Raw genomic sequence first — 14,751 nt, 5'->3', positions numbered from 1 at the left:
CTTTCACTCCACCTGAAGATGAGGTGGCCTGGGCGGGCTCTTTGAGGGCCAAGTGGAGTGCTTGTTGAACTAACCTGCATCAACAGTTAAGGAAGTTCGCAAATGCAGATTGACCCTGTAGTTATGTACTTGCTGATATGCTGGTACAGCTATGACTTAATGATACACCCATTCTGTTCTTACTTTGGCACTGAATATATAGACAAATACCTTTAAAAAAGTAAAACAAAAATAATAAAAACAAAACCCATAGTTCCATACACACCTCCAGCGAGGATAAGACATTCCAGATCATTACAGAAAGACAATAGTAGTGGCGGAATATAATAAACCACATTACCCACTTCACACACACAAGCACACACACACAGTTTTCTTTTACCTTCTTTTCTTATCATTGTGGAGCTCTATGATGAGGTAAGGACTTACCCAGCATGCTTAGCTACAGAGTTGTTTCTGAAATGTACTTTTATTTTGCTAAACGTAGCTCCTTTTAACACCCAGGGACTTGATCAAACTGAAACGGTTTGCCTGATTTTGAAAAAAGGGAGAAAAATGATAGGATTTAGCTGAAAACAAGGTTGCAGTTTTATTAAGCCAAAAGGTGATAATTATAACATCAGTAGACAACACATTAACACAGAAATACAAATAACCTTGAGGACAAGTAGAAAGGCATAATATTTCCATCTCTAATAATGTCTGTGTTTCAGAGATAGCAAGAATCAGGCTTTAAAATTCTCAAATGCTTCATTCCACCTCTGGGGGCTATCGCCAGGTTGGTGATAAAGGTGGCATGATTCAGTCAGGGTTGTGGTATTATTTTTGTAAAACAAATTAACTCTTTAGAGTCAAAACAGTACGAGACTAATTTTATTTGCTCTTTATAAGAAACTAAAATTAATAATCTATAGAGGAAAATTTTCAAATAAAGAAATTTTATGGCTCATAATGAATACTGCTATCAATTTAAAGCCTTGACTTCTCTTTCTCTAAATATTACTGTTATTAAGTATCACCTACAGACTACCCCAGGCATTTTTCACAGATCCTGGCTCTCCATCTGTTTTGGTTTATCTTCTATCTGCTGGACAGATGATAGATGTAAAACACCCTACTGCCACACTTCTACCAATTACCAACTTATTAAATTTTCGGTTGTCTCCGACAGTGAGGAGTCTTTATATAAATCTGTTATCACACCAATCTCTCTTTCAAATATAGGTTCTGTTCTTCCTTCCTCTTTCTCATGCCAAAATGTAATTTAAAAGAGAGATCTCTCATAATTCTGTGTTCTTACAATGCTTGCTAAGGCAACTCTTAACTTAAAGCCAGCAAAATTTTTAAAATTATTTTATTCTGTACAATATGAACAAGATAAAAATGAATATCAAGAGTGAAGCAAATCTATTTACCAAAAAAAAAAAAAATCCTGAAAATGATTATTTCAGGGCACTTGAGATGGAGACTCAGAGTTACTATCTATAAGATCAAGAAGTGAAAGTACAACATAACAAAAGATCACCTGCAGAGCATGAATCCTTAAGTGTGATCACCATCTTTCTATTTAGAAATATACAGTAAATCGTTCTGCACAAATTGCATAGACATGTTCCTCAGCCACATTTGGCCAGAATTTCAAAGAGGAAATCCTATCAAAATCATCTCTTTTTCTTAAGACATAGTGACAGATATAAATGATCAAACAGGGTAGTACACATAATCTATCTCAAGTTTAGAAAGGCTTCTGTTTCTGTCCTGCAAACCATAACACTAAACACCCTGGAAAAATATGACCTTGACTACAAAATTATTGAGAAGCTGAACAACTGCTTCTTGGTTTTTAGTGGATTATGTTAACTGAGCAAGGGGAATAAAAGATGCCTTTAGCGATTGCTTCTTGACTCAGTGATATTTATTACTGTCATCCATAACCTAGATCGATATTTGCCTTCAGAAAAAATGTCATTGTTACTTACGTGGGACTCTGGGGATAGGTAATTGCCCAATCTGCCATTCACCATTTCATCTTTGTCCCCATACCGCATTCAAACCACATACGTATCATTCTCTTTGCTTTTATGACTATTCCTATTTCCATCCTTTACTCTCTTGTAAATTATAAGCAAAGAATGTAAGAAAATGTTATTCATTAGCTTCTTTGATGTGCTACAGTGTCACCTTGTACCCTTTGTAAATGATGAATGAGATAATGTAATTGGTTTTCAAATATCTCTGTTTTTAAGACTTATATAAATTATACTTATAATTCTGCTTTTAAGACTCTTCCCCAGGAGTTACTGACTCATTGACTGTGAGTTGGAATCTGGGATTTCATACTTTTTACTAGTGCCCTACAACTGGATATGCTTAGTTAACACCAATTTAAATAATATAATCAATATAATATAATAATATAATCAAGTTTTTAAATCAGGACACAAACAGGATACAAGGTTAACAGTTAATGCTTTGCTGATTCCTTTCACTGAAGTAGTTTAAGTTCTATTTATAATCTGTATTTGGTGTATAATTACTAAGACAGAACTTTTTAACGAATTTTTATAAGTGAGCACTAGATCATCAAAAGTTACAGATTTTTAAAAATCTTGTTCTTAAGGATCGATTGTTTTTTGGGTTTTTTTTGTTTGTTTGTTTTTAATTTTTTTAATCATTTTTTAAATTTATTTTGAACATAACAGTATTCATTGTTTTTGTACCACACCCAGTGCTCCATGCAATCTGTGCCCTCTCTAATACCCACCACCTGGTTCCCCCAACCTCCCACCCCCCCCCACCTCTTCAAACCCTTCAGATTGTTTTACAGAGTCCATAGTCTCTCATTGTTCACCTCCCCTTCCAATTTCCCCCAACTGCCTTCTCCTAACTCCCCATGTCCTCTATGCTATTTGTTATGCTCCACAAATAAGTGATACCATATGATAATTGACTCTCTCTGCTTGACTTATTTCACTCAGCATAGTCTCTTCCAGTCCCGTCCATGTTGCTACAAAAGTTGGGTATTCATCCTTTCTGATGGAGGCATAATACTCCATAGTGTATATGGACCACATCTTCCTTATCCATTCGTCCATGGAAGGGCATCTTGGTTCTTTCCACAGTTTGGCAACCGTGGCCATTGCTGCTATAAACATTGGGGTACAGATGGCCCTTCCTTCACTTTTCATCTGTATCTTTGGGGTAAGTACCCAGTAGTGCAATGGCAGGGTCATAGGGAAGCTGTATATGTAATTTCTTGAGGAATCTCCACACTGTTCTCCAAAGAGGCTGCACCAACTTGCATTCCCACCAATAGTGTAAGAGGGTTCCCCTTTCTCCACATCCCCTCCAACACATGTTGTTTCCTGTCTTGCTAATTTTGGCCATTCTAACTGGTGTAAGGTGATATCTCAATGTGGTTTTAATTTGAATCTCCCTGATGGCTAATGACGATGAACATTTTTTCATGTGTCTGTTAACCATTTGTATGTCTTCTTTGGAAAAGCGTCTGTTCATGTCTTCTGCCCATTTTTTATTTTATGTATTTACATTAAATGTTACCTGAATGGTTTAGAAACTGTGTGGAAGGATGTAAGTGAAGAAAACAGATAAATTGATAACTTTCTCAAGTTATGAAACAGAATATAAATATGACCTTTTTGAACCAAGAAGCCATGATAGAATACAAAGAGTAAATTATAGATACACTTTTGAATAGGGAAGAGTTCTCCAATGTTTCTCTTTATCATATCCCCTCTGGGTTGTTCCCTCTGCCTAAACTGTCCTTCCATAATTTTATGATTAGCAACCTATACCCATCATCTCTTGCCTCATCTCCAGCAAAGGGAGCTTTCATTCAGCCTCCAGCCTATTCCAACATGGCTCTACTCTACAATGGCCACAAAAACATTTCTTCAAACCAATAAACTCATGAACAAGCATATCTTTACTGGCATCCCTCATTTTGGCAAATAAGAGATGAAAATAATAAACATATCAACATTGTGTATTAGCTCATGTTTCCTTCAGGAAAGACATTTTACAAATATCATCTAAAAAATAATTTGAAATGTCTCAGTTCCTTATATCAGGCCCCAGTAGTAGGACTCTAGCTTCATTCTCCATCCTGTTCTTTCTCCAACATGACCTCTCACTTCCTTTATTATCCATGGTTCTCCAGAGACATAGAATCAATTGGATGTGTATGCTTCAACAGGAAGTATGTTTTTTAATCTCACTTGTAGTTATTATATATATACATACATATATATATATGTATATATATATATAATTTTAGGATATTTTTAACATATATAGTGACAGAGAAAAAGAGAACGAGAGAGAGATTTAAAGAGATTTATTTTAAGGAATTGACTCACATGATTTTGTGCTTATGTCTGGGGACCCTAGGAAAGCTTATGTGTAGTACTAGTCTGATCTGAATGTCTCAAGAGAGTTGATGATATAAGTTCCACCCTGAAAGCCAGCAAGCTCAAGACGCAAGAAAAAACAGTGTCTAAGTAGGAGTATGAAGGCTGGAGAAGAGCAGTGTCCCAGCCTAAGCAATAAAGTAGAAATTACTTCTTACTTTGCCTTTTTGTTCTATTTAGGTCTTCAATTGATTGTATGTGGTCCACTTACATTAGGGAGGGCAGGTGGTCTACTGATTCAAATGTTAATTCAGAATTAATCCAGAAACACCCTCACAGACACAGCCAGAATCATATTTTGCTATGTGTCTGCGTATCCTGTGGTCCAGTCTGGTTGACATATAAAATTTGCCATCACACCTGCTCTCACTCTATGACGAGCCACATGAATGGTTCCTCAGGTCCTGCATTTGCCACATTTTCCATCCTCTGCTATGACTTTTCATGAGTTTCTCCCTTTGAATGAAATGACTTCCCTTTTTGTCTTTGACTGTTGCTATCGTGTTTATCCTTAAGCTCCACTTTATAGCCGTGTTATAGTGGAGACTCCATGAACTGACCTAGGCAAAATGAATTCCTGATGCTCTGTTTCAGGAATACAACTTTGTTCCTCTTTTTGCTACATGAAATACGACAATCTGGGCAAAGCTAATTCCCCATCTTCCTCACTTTTCTGTAAGCTAATTACTCCAGGGCAGTGGCTGTCAAACAAGGATGCTTGACAAGCATGATTAAGGGGATATTTATTAGTATTTGCTGATAGTTTTGGTTGTCATAATTGGGAGAGGGAATGCTAATGCAATATAACATATAGAAGCCAGAGTGTGGCCAACCAAACAGTGATGCACAAGACACCCCTGCACAACAAAGAATGGTCTAGCCAGGGTCTCCTTGACACTGTTTGATACTCTAGACAGGCTAAGTCTTTGTTGTAATGAGCAAGCTGTCCTATACAGTGTAGGATGATTAGCAGCATCTCTGGCTTCTACCCACCAGATGCCAGTAACAGCTCCTCCTCCAGTCATGAAACCAAAACTTTCTCCGGACATTGAAAATGTCCCCAGAGTGGCAAAATTTCTCTACTAATGTTGAGGAATAAAACAAAACAACAACCAAAAAAATCCAAAACAACTATGGAAAAGCCAAACTTGTAGAGACAGAGAGTAGAAGAATGACTTTCAGGGCCCAGCAGTGATAAGGAGTGGGTGAATGGGAGGGGGAATGAGGATACAAATTTCCAGTTGTTAAGTTCTGGGGATCTAATATACAGCATTGTGAGTATAGATAACAACACTGTACTATAGATTGAAAGTTTCAAACATAGATCTTAAATGCTTTCAGACAAAAAAAAAGGTTAATTATGTGAAGTGTTGGAGGTGGTAACTCACACTATGGTAACTCACACTATGCAATTACATATTGCAAATATGGTAATCATATTTGCAATATGTAAGTGTATTGAATCAACACATACACCTTAAAGTTATACAAGGTTATATGTCAGTTATATCTCAGTAAAGGTGGGGGAAGGAAGAACACATATTGTGCATAAGAGCACATGATTAGGCAAGATGATGAAAGGCTTAAGAAAATGAACTCTGGAATCCTAGAGTCCTGGGTTTGGATCCTCTCTGCATTTAGCACAAGGAATAATGAGCCATATTTAACCTCCTCAAACTCTGGTTTTCATCTATGACCTGATGGTCTAATAATACGAAATAACTCCTACACTACTTGGGATAATTAAATGAGTTAATATATAGTATCTGGTAAGTGATATGTGCTCAATATTTGTAGCCATCGTGATTGGCTAAGAGAAATGCTGTCATAAAGGCAGGTGTATTTACCTTATAAATACCCTTAGTCACTTCATTCCAGAACACCTATAAAACTCAAAATTTGCACCAAATATCGCAGCACAGAAGTACTGTCTGGATTATATTTCAATGTTTCCTGTGTAATTTTTGACCCCCTTGAATACAGGGATTACATTTTTGCTTTTACCCATAGTGTAGGCTGTATTAAATATTTGTTGAATTGAAACTAGCAAGAAAAAACTTCACCACTTAAAAAAGTGAGTGTAGTTGTTATATCTCTAAATAATTCTTCTTTGTCTGTCTCACCCTATTACCATTATGAGTAATTTTCTTTTTATCAATATTAAGAGCACACAGAGGCAGCATATAAAATATCAGTCTACAGGGTCATGGCATATTGCTACAATACCATGATGTAATACAGGGAAAGATGAAATTTGGGACATAGATGTCTGTAGGAGGTCCAGAAGTTATGGAGAAATTATTCCAATTGTACAGACCACAATCACAGGATTAAGGAAAGCAATTGTCACTTGCACTCTGTGCTTATAACAAGAGTCAGAATGTGCCAGATGCACAGCTTGTCTGCAGCTGTTGTCATTTGAATCTTTTGTACAACATCTATTTTCTCTCCCAACTGTGAGGGATTTATAAGTGCAGAGAGCTGATCAGAATCACTTTTGTGTAGAGAATTCTTGTATAATAGCTCTTAGATTTAAACCATGCATAAGAAAACATAGCCCAGAAATAATTCCACCCATACTGCTTAAGCTAGCACAGATGCCTATGTTGGATTTAGTTGGATACAACATTAAAATGCTGATTAGGTCAGGCTATGGGCATTGGCAACCAGAGCTGGAAAACTTATGACTTGCTAAAATGCCACCTTTGGGATAAATGTGTATTTTAAGTTCAGTCTTTATATGAATATTAGCAGGTCAATCTCTATCTAACAAATACCTATTTTCCACTATACATTAGATTTGCAACATGCTTTTACTGGACAATATTAAGTAGACCATATGATTGAAGAACATATGAATGTACTATATACACAACATATTTCAGGACCAAAGGCTGTGAAAATGACCATAACATATTTGTTATTATCATGTTTGTGGATACATATCATGTTTGTTACATTAAAGATTTAAAAAATTACTTTAAATTTTCAGACTAAAATTATGTCTCCCATAAATCAGCAACTCACCTATTTCACTTTATTTTTCTCCTCCATTCCCAGGCAAACAGCGCAAGAGAATATTATAAATATTAATTTGTGGTTTAATCAACCTTGATGCTTGCTCTAACTAAAGCCAACTCTAAATCTTTTGTTAAGATTAAGCCTAGTAGTTCTTTTTTTTTTCTTTTTTTTCATATTCCATGAGACTTTTATTCTAATCAGGAAGTAATCAAATCTATATACAATCTAGAAACAGAAAAAGGTCTCAGTCCATCTAGGGTGGGAATAGAGGTGGGGCAAGGAGAGCATCCAACATGGCACCTGGAGAGAGGGACTGGGCATTTTTTGGCAGCACTGAGGGCGGGACCAAGCAAAAGGAGGCTTGTGAGTATAGGGCTGGGAGGGCATTGCCCAGCAGGCTGAGCCTGTTTGCTTATCCCCACAAGGCAGGCAGAGACACTGAGATAACTCATGAGGCCAGCTTTCTCCAGAAGAAGCCCACACTCAGCCTGGATTCCCTGTCAGCAAATCTTCACAGTGCTGTCCACAGTCCTGAAGAAGTATCATCTCAGGACACAACCATCACAGTCACATTGCCCTAGAGACACAGTAGTGTCTGAATACATACTTTAGACCCTAAAGGACTGGTCAGAGCAGGGGCTGAAGACTTTGGTCTGGTAGGGCATAAAGAACATACACAGTGCCTATGGACTGCTTGTGTCTTAGATTCATACTTGTGGTCCATACTTGTGTCTTAGATTCCGTGCCCCCACATGAATGTATTCTAGGTGCCATAGACAGTGTAGTATCTCACCACATGGATAGACTAGATATTGCCACTAGATGTTTATAGAACATGCAGTTGAGGGTCTAGATTTTCCAAATCTTGATTGGTAGGAACCACTATACAAGTACTCTTGGCGGCTATCAGGGCCCATACCCAATGGTTGAGGCCCATGAGCTTCTTCATCTCAGCTGGGTGCCCAAGATGTTGCAGACCTTGGTGGCCTTCAGAGAGCGTCTGAAGAGTATGCTGCATGAGGAAACCAGCATTCACACTGTGTTGTCATGCCTGGACTGTATTAATCTTCTGCAGCATGTCCACGAGATTTTGGTATAGTCTTCTGAGTTACTGTAGAGCTTGCACCCAGCATGTGGAATGCTAGCACAAAGCCATCATGACCCTCCAGTCTTCTGGCACTTATAGGTGGTACATGTATCTTACACATTGGTGGTCTTGTCAAAGAAGCAGGTCACTTGAAAAGCAGGTCACCTATAGACAGGGCTCTGGTAGCCCAGGAAGATTCTTTTGTACTGAAGATCTGCTGATGGTCATGGGATTCTTAGGATTTTCATGCTTAGGCATGCATTGATGCAAAATAGCTGGTCTGTCAACATGGATATTTCCCTCTGAAACTCCATGATGCCCTTGCTGAGCTTGCTTGTTTTCATTCAGGATATTAAACTTGATCTTGATGCTCTTCACCTAGCTTCTCCTAGGGCTTGCCCAGCATAGAGCTCAGGAAAGCATCTTCTAGCTCTTCCACACTAGTACCATGTGCATTTCTGGAAGCAGTATTCTGTACCCTGCAGGAATTCCTTCAGGCCCTGGAAATAACAATTCTGCAGGTATGTCTCATATGTTTCCTGGTTCCTGGTGAACCATGTACCTATACTTGGGGTGGGGACACTTGATTTCACACTCCTTGAGGTGTGCTTCCAGGTTCGTCTTAAGGTAAGGTAGGCAATTGGGGTTTTGGGGGCACTGCACAGATCTGTAGTCATATCTGCCCTTGTGGTCCTTGCAGGGATGATGAGCTCCTTCCAGGTCCTTCCTGGATGATGAGCTCTTCCATCTGCTCCACCACAGCAATGCTTTTCACCTCCCACCATCAGCTTGGTGTTGCCCATAGGGCATTTCTCTGTCTGCAAGGCTCATCTTTGAGAGAATGTGTGTCCACACACGATGTCACAGGGTTCTCGAACACACTGCAGTACAGCTGGTGCAGGGTTTCTTCAAGGGCTGCTCTGCAAACACCAGTGGCTCCTGTTCTTCCTCACTTGGGCAGTAAGAAAGTGGAGTGAGGGGACATGCTGGACTCAGTGCAGAGAGGTGACCGAGACAGCAGAGTCTGAGTGGTGGGGTACTGATAGGAGGGCATGCTATCCTCCTCATCCTATGGAGAATAGGCAAGTATGCTTTTGTACATGTGGGTCCCATCAGATTTCTTGATGGTGCTGACAGCCAAAAAGGCAGCTTGAAGTTTATTTCCATTCCAGTCCTAGGTGCAATGTCTGGGGTGGGAAGGTTGACAGGTCCCTCAGAAGCAGCTGCAATGGGCACTCTTGCCTGGGCTTGTGCTCTAGAGAGGTATCTAGAGTCCTCAGGTGATGTGTTTCCAGCCCCCCTCACCTGCCCTGAGGCTATAGCAACACATTTTCCCTTCTTGTGCCCACTGGCCACTGGCCAGAAAAGGGCTTAAGTTTACCTCTAAGGATACTTAGAGTCTTCTAACTGGTGCCTTACTCCATAATATACTTATATACTGTTCACTTCCTGTTTCCTTTGATAATTACCTATTACTGACAGATTTCAAGAACCTGTGTATTGCTCTTTGATTCTGTTGCTAGAATTGCTGTTGAGCATGAACTAATTATTTCTTCTCTCTGGTCCAACATATTTAGAACTAAAGTCATCTTGTGCCCTCAGATTCTTAAAGCAACTCCAATAATACAGTCAGACATATATAATGAAAACCTTTGAATTAATTGTACCCAGGTAGCCCCTTCCTTCTTGCTGAGATAGCATATGAAGGTGAGCCCATTGGTATGATGTACAGAGAAGGAAGTCTTGGGGATAGTAATGTTTCACAAGCAATCTTTGTTCTCTGATGCATAAAAGCTAGCTTTTAATTTGAAACATGATGTACAACATAAAGAGTACATTTTCAATTCTAATTACATTTCTAAGTTACTCAAGTGAGTTGACTTTTGAAGATCACTGTCCCACTATACACTTGTCCAAAAAAAGAGCCAGTAATTTTTCTTAATTCCAAGCACTATTCTGTAATAAAGAAATTACTTGAAACATTCAACATAGATTTTAAAATAAAAAAAATGTAAAAACAGAATCTCTATCATATATCCCAATATATATGCTTTTTGTTGCATATAGTCAGCTTAACAGGTCGCTATGTAACGTTAAGGTTTTTGTCTTTCCCATGCAAGATACCAGCAGAGGTAGTGTTTGCTTGCTTTGAGTTCCCATCCCAAGTTCTAGAGAATCTCATGGCTTTAGCAATGAGCATATATCTATTCCATTCTGAATCAGTGTGTTTGGGGGAATTAGGGACATGTGGTATAATCACAATTGGTGTGAGTCTGTCTTTGTGGATGGCAGCACTTTTTACAGTAAAGAGGGACATTGGTAACTGTCTTGACAAGCCAAAAATATCTAATGAAAGAGAGTATGTGCTTTTCATTCAAGAACACTAGTTATATTATTTTTATCACCAGCATATTGGAATATATTTGATTGATAAATATCTGAATATTTATGATCAAAGATTATACAAATAAAATTTGATAGGACTGTTGAGATATGAACACTGATAGTGATGATTGGCAGCAGTAACTGATGTCAGAAAGTAGTACCCGAGTTCAGAGAGAAGGAGGTTGGTGGTTCCAAGAAAACAGAAGTGGTCAATTGTTTTGTGTATTCTTCCAATTAGATGGATTCCAAGAAGAGTGTATCTGTTGCTCATAATCATAACTGCTGTGTTTTGAGTGAAAATAACTATTTTTTAATAATGCCTTGTTACATACACATTCAAATAAAGTATTCTTCCCCAGAAGAAGATGAGAAGTAATTTTCATTACGTTCCAGGCATATTTTTGATTTATACATATCCAACCAATCAAGAAAGTACAAAGCAAAGACATGGAATTTTCTATGACAATTCTTTGAATGTTTTGAATTTTATTCGTCAGGTTCTCTGACAATGTAAAAATAATTTCATAATAATGATTATTTATATGTTTTATTAAGGCCTTATAGCTTAATTTTTTTTTCTTTTTAAATTTCACTTTCCTTGAGTGAAAACTTAGATACATTGTCCCGAAAGGAAAAACAGAAATAATGGTCCTTGAGGTCACATTTCAGTAAATGACTGTCAGATTTTCTCATCAAGTTTTATTTCAGAACCTCTCTTTAGGGATAACAAATTATTTGATAATAGTGATAAATAAAGATGTATAAAGAGCTAATGATTTGGTCATTTTAACATATGTTTTTCCCACTAGGACTAGAAAGTTATTTACCCAGAATCAAGTTAGGGAATCAAGCTCCAGAATGACTAATAAATATTGCCTTTCATTTAAATATTGCCTCTATACATATTTTAATGAAATAAAATTAGATTTTCTAAATATAAAATATTTTAAAATATTAATAAAAATATATTTAAATATATTGACCTTATCCTTATTAACTATTTTGATATATTTGTTTAAATATTTTTGCTGAGTATTATCACACACGGACTCATAATATGTTCATCCAAAAAAGAATTTACAGATAATATGATCCAACCTCTTCATCTAACAGATGAAACAGGTGAAATCCAGAAAGTTCTTGGAAAATTTACAGACAGAAGCCAGAAATGTTGACTTCCTGTCAAATACATCTGTATTGCAGCTTCATGAATCACCAATTTTCAACAAAACAAAATGCCATGAAGACCCAATATTAAAGATACTTAACCATTCTATCATATTTGATTGATGATTGAGGTGGCACATAAACATTTTGCAAAATCCCTAGGTGATTACTGTAAAGATTAATATGCAAGTGGGTGTAATTCCATAGATAAATTGTTGTTTGGCCATGTACTTTGGAATGTCAGTAGAACAATAGTTTATTTCACCAAGATAATTACAACTGTTTTTCCTCTTGTATCATAGTTTACTGTGCTTTGTAGTTTATAGTACTTGAAATAGAAGTATGTTTATTCTTATATTTTTTCCTTACTTGTGGATGGTTTTTAGACTTCTTGCAGCAACATTATATGGTTGTCTTCAAAGTGGTGGCTTGCTCTCACCTCCCTCACTTGAAAGGTTGAACTTCATACAGCCCATCGTCCCTTCTTCTTATACAAATCATAGGACTAGCATAGTAATTCTTCTCTCTATTGTGAAATATATATTCCTCTTAAAAATGCCTTTGTTTTGCATGGCAAAGATAAAAATAATCTTTTTCAAGGGATTGTTATAAGGATCACATTGAAATCACCATTATAAAGAGTAAAGAATTACTTGTTCTGAGAAGATAGCATTCAACGCTTCTCTGTCGCTGGACTAATGAAGATGAGCAAGAGTGGCATGAGGAAATGTGTAAGATTCTGTTTGCCCAAAGAGTGGCTGGTGATCAAATCCTCAAATATATCTCAAACACATCTCATTTAGGTCACAATACATACAATCTTCTCACTCAGTAATTCAAATTTGTATCCCAAATTAAAATTCTCCACACAATGAAACACAGTTATCACTTGATGAAAAGGAAGTCTGACAACTTCAGCAAAAATGAAGGGCATTTTCAGTGACCTTCACCACTGTCTAAGGAATTTGTCTACTGGGCACCCATTAAATTTTTGACCATGGAATGTTTTGCATCTTGGGTCCTTCAGCACCCTGCCCATCACCAAAGGAATGCCCTGTGATCAGTATAATGAAAGCAGGTGTGTATTGAGATTTTAAATCTATGTGTCAACAGGTCCCCCAGTATAATAAAATATTAAAGAGTACTATAATCATGATCAAAGATTGCCTAAGTTTTAAAAAAGTTTAATTTCCCTTTTTAAAAAAGGGAAATAACTTTTTCTTAAAACAGCATTGTTGTATTTTAAATAGAGAGTCAGTTATTATTCCTTAATTTCTCTTTCTATTTCATTTCTAAAGACTCACCAATACCTGCTAGGATGCTGGACTCTTAAAGAAAGCTCAAAGAGCAGAGTTCTTTTGTGATTACTATTATTAGCTATTTTGTTTCTGAAATTGAAGAAAAATCAAAGAAGAATATATGAGCACGAATTTAAAGAGATTGCTAAAAGCAACAAAGCTAAAATACTTAGTATGAAATTTAAATATTTATATGCTACAAGATTCTTTTGAATAATAATTATCACAACCTTGAGTGCAGTGCTAATGTATCTAAAATTGTTTTCATTGCCAGAAAATGCTGCAGGGAATGTGCGGAAAAAAATAAATAAATAAACAGGCATTAGCTCTAGAATCCCTAGGCAAATAATATAGGTAAATCAGTCATTGTTCTAATTTCAAATGCTTCACAAGTTATAAAATGTAGAACCAAATGTATATCAATTAAATATATGTTTGTTTTGTATTCCATATCTGTTCTAGAACTCTATATGCATGTTTGTGCATAGGTGTCCACACATGTACATGTGTGTGTCTATGGGTGAATTTGGCACATGTATGTTTGCTAAGACTACTTATGTAATAAATTTCTAAGGCAGTTTATTATTACTCCATTTGGAGCCTAATTACATTAGGCTTAAAGCCATTACATAATCTGTAGCAAATGAGGTTGGTGCCACCCACCCCCACCGTCCCCATGTCTTCTTTACTGGGCAGCAGAGCCCAACTCTCATCTGCTGTGGCTGTTGGCTGATAGTAGCTCAATGTTGCACTCTTACCCTGAGAAATGGTTTTGGCTAAATTGAGTCACCTAAACCAATCAGGAATCTCAGCTTTGGCTCCCCCTTAGCATGCATAAAACCAAAGACTGGCAGATACGGGGATACAGAAAGCTAGCCACCAGCCCTCAAGGTCTGACAACTTCAGATGGTAATTCACACTCCCTGTTGGTTCAGATTGAAGCTAGATATCTGCAGAAATCAAATCTTTATCTAGCTTTTTTCCCTGCTTAATCCTGTATCCCTCACACCCTATCTGTTCCCTGCTTAATCCTGTATCCCTCACATCCTATCTGTTTTACTGACAGAGTTCTATCACTGTATGATTTTCTCAATAATCCTTCTTTTAGCCTCTGCTTCTGGGGAAACTGAACCTGGAAACAATTCAGCTACCACTGTGTGCAATATGATGACAGCCAAAATCAGATGTTTTGAGAAGTCAGTGCTTGCAAAATTTTGTTCAGTTATTACTTAATGGTCTAAAGAGGTCCTAAAGCAGCTTATGATTATGGAAAGCTTATAAGAACAATCCCTATAGGTCTCTCATCTTGAATCCAATTTTCTTCAGGACTATCTTTTATTATTATTAATACTTTATTTTTTAG

General features: G+C 37.1%; 1 pseudogene; it reads right to left on the bottom strand.

Moving 5' to 3' along the window:
- Positions 1 to 8,762: 8,762 nt before the first annotated feature.
- On the bottom strand, positions 8,763 to 9,592 carry LOC116871520 (annotated as a pseudogene).
- Between the last annotated feature and the right edge of the window lie 5,159 nt (positions 9,593 to 14,751).

Source organism: Lontra canadensis, unplaced genomic scaffold (genome assembly GCF_010015895.1).
Source record: "Lontra canadensis isolate GAN:19392208 unplaced genomic scaffold, GSC_riverotter_1.0 scaffold26, whole genome shotgun sequence".
Classification (NCBI taxonomy): domain Eukaryota; kingdom Metazoa; phylum Chordata; class Mammalia; order Carnivora; family Mustelidae; genus Lontra; species Lontra canadensis.
The sequence above is the reverse complement of the archived record's forward strand: the minus strand, read 5'-3'. Positions and strand labels throughout refer to the sequence as shown.